Source organism: Octopus sinensis, linkage group LG24 (genome assembly GCF_006345805.1).
Source record: "Octopus sinensis linkage group LG24, ASM634580v1, whole genome shotgun sequence".
Classification (NCBI taxonomy): Eukaryota; Metazoa; Mollusca; class Cephalopoda; order Octopoda; family Octopodidae; genus Octopus; species Octopus sinensis.
The window spans coordinates 19086020-19091019 of record NC_043020.1 but is presented as its reverse complement, the minus strand read 5'-3'; positions in this window follow the sequence as shown (position 1 = coordinate 19091019).

Here is a 5000-nt window from a genome sequence, read left to right as displayed (position 1 = left end):
TTTGTTGCTATCGCCGTTTCGCCTCAGATCAGTTTTAATGACAGGCTTCCCTGGTGGGAGAATTCCAGGTAGCAAATTATTGCATAACAAAATGGATCTTTTCACTTTCGTAGCCTGATTTGTCAAATTTTTCCTACTTAACCAAACAATTTGAAACTTCGTATACTGGTAGAATGTGTCAAAAGAAAACTTAATTGTAAACCAGAACGGAATTGTAATTTCTAAGTTTAACATTGTTTAATAATTAGAATTTTAACCAATAGTATTCGGTCTTTCGGCTTGATATTATTTACTCCGTCTCAATAGTGAAAAGATCCAACAAAAGCAACCTTTCGGAAATTTAGCTGCCATTTCTAACAGACTGACGGTCAGTAAGAAGGATCTCCTGATGGCTCATACTAGTTACTGTTGTTTAAGTCCAACTCAGCACATGTATAATCAATAACATTCCAATCGTGACTATCTCGTCTTTCTTATATACAAGATATCCAGGATTGTATCCTCTAACGCCATGCACTTCTTATTATAGGTATAATTTGAGAGAAACTTGGCTGTTATTTCCAGCAGATCTACTGTGCGCGTAGAAGCCCTCCCGTTCACTCGTAATATACAGAGTATGGCTTGTTCGAACGTCCATGCTTCCATTTCTTACAACTTCATAGCTTGGTGCTAATGTAAGGAAAATACTGTTGTTACTAAGTTTGTTGCTAGGGTTACCAACGGCTGTTGCGATTGTTGCTGTGGTTCTTCTCTCCTTCCACCCCCAATGAAGTATTCCCGCGAAAACTGAAAATTTGGTCGTCGACTTTTTATTGACAGTAAGTAGGTGTTTAGCTCAAAGATAGCCTTGATGATCTGACCTGTGACGAAAGGTGAGCTGGCAGAAACGTTAGCACGCCGAGCGAAATGCGTAGCCGTATTTCGTCTGTCGTTACGTTGTGAGTTCAAATTCCGCCGAGGTCGACTTTGCCTTTCATCCTTTCGGGGTCGATTAAATAAGTACCAGTTACGCACTGGGGTCGATATAATTGACTTAATAACTATGTTTGTCCTTGTTTGTCCCCTCTGTGTTTAGCCCCTTGTGGGTAATAAAGAAATAGGTAATCTAATAGTGACTGTGCTGTCTTTGGTTTCGATACATAATGTACCTAGGTTTACAATATATACAGGTGTCGTTTTTTCACGAAAGCAGAACGTGGCTTGAAAGAAATTTAGCAGGTATTTAGTGGAGCGACCAAGGCAAGACGCTCTTACCCGTCAACTCGTCACAAGTACATGATATTGTTATAATCACAACTAATGTTAACGTTGCTTCTGTCGCAACCGCCTTTGTTGCTATCACTACTGTCTTAGTGATGCTAATTGAGTGTATGCATAAACTATATCAACATATTTCGCTAAAACACGAAGTGGTTCGCTCAAAGCTGCTCTGCAGTTATACATAAAACATAAAGGGCTACTCGAATTGCAAATTTTTGACATTTACAATGAAAGAATTCAGTGACAGCGAGTAGCAGGCGCAATCTTTCCTTTTCTAAACACAGAAGAATGGCTTTCCAACTCAGCACTTTGCCGAACTGTTCACGGTGAGCGGCGGCTTGCCGACATTGGGACTTTGATGCCTGCCCCAATAGTTTACCAAGATTCTCCAGCAGAGAGACAGGGTGCAGCGAAAGGGTGATTTCAGCTGATAAAGTATCCGATGAGCTGAGCCGCTGTGTGAGGAGCAAAAATCGTCAGGGTTGGATGGTCTGTCCCACGAACTATATTTCCACATTCCAGGCTTATTTCGCTCCCGTCCTGGCTGCAGACCAGGAGCATTCCCAGTTGACTGAGCAGAGAAGTGATGGCGCTGACGATGAAGAATCCAACCCAGAGAGGCGTGACAGGAAACTTCAGATCCATAACTCTGTTCAATACAGGGTTCAAAATATTGGCAAAAGGTGCCCAGCCAAGAGACTGGTTCTTCTCGGCAGCGTGGATTTGGATGTGCCAAAACCAGTGCAATCTATCAACGAAAACCTCCACCATACATGAGGGTCAGAAATAGATCTGTTTCGATGGGCTTGCAACTTAGGACTTGGAGAGAGAGGTCCATACTGGAGTGGTGAGTTGTCAATGGAACGAGGACAAACACAAAGTCACATGAGCGCGCTCGACGGACATCTCCCAACTACCGTCTACCATATCCAAAGCATTTGTGGGCCCGTGGCTATAACAGAACATACTTGCCCAAGGTAGTACGCTAGTATGCAGTTGGAACTGAAACCAAAACCATATGGTCGAGAAGCAAGATTCTTAATGTACGGCAGCTCCTGCAGCTAAGATGGAAAGTATGAGCGATGAAGGCATAGGAGCGGGCCTGGGTGTCAACGGGAAAAGTGTGAACAGCATCTCCTGGAGGGATTTCATATCAAAGACAACTCTAGAAGGTTCTTGGCAAGAACAAAATACGTGCAAAGGACGAAATTGCCTTGAACCCTATCGTTCAGTGTTTGAGCAGTACCAACTCGTTGAATGATATCTAACAACTGCTGCTGCGTGCAGGAATCCGGTCATGGGCCGAGTCTGTAGTGAAAACCGATGCTTCACTTTGCTTTGACAAGGAAAGACTGCTAATCTTCCTCAGCGTGGTGGCAGTGGCGAAAGAAGTTTGTATGGCTGACTTATCTGAAAAGCTTGAATATAAGCATCAACTAGGCCCAAACCAGACACCCTCCAACTTCCACCCGTTCGGTCCAATGAAGGACAGTCTTTGGGGACAATGATTTGATAACATTATGTTGACTGGTTGTTGGTTTGTTTACGTCCCTGTGCCTTCTTGTATAGAGGAAGAGTTATTCTACAAACATATACAATTTCCCTTGGCCCTACTTTCGGGATAACCCTCGTTGTGTGTGTGTGTGTGTGTGTGTGTGTGTTTAAGGAAATGTAAAGACAGGGGAAAAAGAGAGAACGTGTTAATCGTGATAAAAAAGGATAATGCACTTAAATCTTGAAAAATTCTTGTTCTTTTGTCAGAATAAAAATACAAAAACAAAACAAAAAAATACTAAAAGCGTAGAAAAGAAGAAAAAAAGAACGGAATAGAAGAGAATAAAATAAAGTTGCACGATTATCTGCGTAAGAAACTAGTCCCCCATCCCCACTTCTATCTCGACCCCCTTCCCGCCACATACACATTAAACCATTTCAAGACAGCAGTTTGGCAACTTATCAGGAACTCTTTCGTAATAACTCATTCTCAAGAGTTGTGTGTATCTGTGTATGTGTGTGTGTATATATAAATATATATAAACTTAACCAAAAAAAAAAAAAAAAAACCCACATGCTCAAGGAACTATGCACACTCACACACACACTAGTGTGTGTGTGTGTGTGTGTGTGTTGCACAATAATTAACAACTGTCTAGAATGGACAGTGAGTAGGCAGTCGCTACCTCACTGCTGTGACTATTGTGTTGCGGTCGTTGGCCAGGACACTAAACTTAAAATCGTTCTACTCCCACCTAGCTGCAAATAGGTACCATGGGCGGTGCACAGTTCACAGTCGTATAGCACCAACCAAATCTATGAGTGACGTATTTTTGATGGCATATTACTTTGTATAGACATATTACACGAATCCCAATTTCAAAAGCGTAATATTTAAGGAAAAGAGCATCAGAGACAAATTCACTTATGAGAGGCATAACTTCGCGTGCACACACGCACACACACACAAACACAGAAGCAAATCGAAAAGAAAAAGAAAGACGACAGAAGTCAAAAGGACGTACACCGCAGTGAATGTATCAGGTCGACACTCAGTTTCAGATGAAAATAAAAGGTGCGTGTGACGTTTCAACCATGCTTCTTCGTCAGAAAGAGGAATAGCGCGGATACACACACACACATAAAATCACTGTGTTATTGACCAGGCTATTGGATGTTGTTGTACATCACTAGTCACAATGCATTTCGCAGTTTTAGATTTCGAATGATGCCACCCCGCTGGCTAGGCGAGGAAGAACCATATTTGCTAACACCTCCACCCACCCCACCCCGAATCGGAAAGTTATTCCGTCGCAGGTTTATCCATTTACAGTTGAGTGGACTGGAGCAACGTGAAATGAAGTGCTTTGTTCGAAAGCACAACGCGCCGCCCAGTTCCAGAAATCGAACTTACGATTTTATTATATATAATATATATATATATATATATATATTATTTGTAAAAACGGTAAGATAACAAAAGAAAGAAAGAGACCTCAATATTATGTAAATAGAGGAATTTATCTGTAAATGTAATATGTGACAATTATTCAGTAGCCATGATAAAACTCTGAGTTTCGGATGCCGAAGTGGAAATCCACAACACCATCTCTTCGGTTATCTGGCCATTAAGTGCATACTCAGTCCATACAGCCGTAAATAGGTACTGCGTGAGAGCAAATTAACTCTGTATCCAGGTAACTATGTATCTAGTTCAATCAGCTGAAAATAGATATCAATGAAGAAATGCAATTCATTGCTGTAGTCAAGGAGTGTATAATCTGGGAGTTGTGATGAGCACCTCGCGGATGTAGATACGATCAGCTATAGGTGTGTGGCTAAGAGTTCCGATTCGGAACCATAAGTTACCAGACTCGGTTCAACCACGCGCTCATTGGGACAAGCATATTCTGTTATAGTTTCGGATTCCTCGTGATTGGAATTTGGTAGAGATAGGCGTGGCTGTGTGGTAAAAAGCTTGCTTCCCAACCACATGGTTCCAGGTTCAGTCCCACTGCATGGCACCTTAAGTAAACGTCTTCTACTATAGCCTCGGGCCGACCAAGGGCTTCTGAGTGGATTTGGTAGGTGGAAACTGAAAGAAACCCGTCATATATATATGTGTGTGTGTGTGTGTGTGTGTTTACGTCCCCGTAAATTAGGGGATCAGCAAAAGATATCGATAGAATAAGTACCAGGCTCAAGAAAAAATGTACTGGTTGTAATTCATTCGACTAAAATTCTTC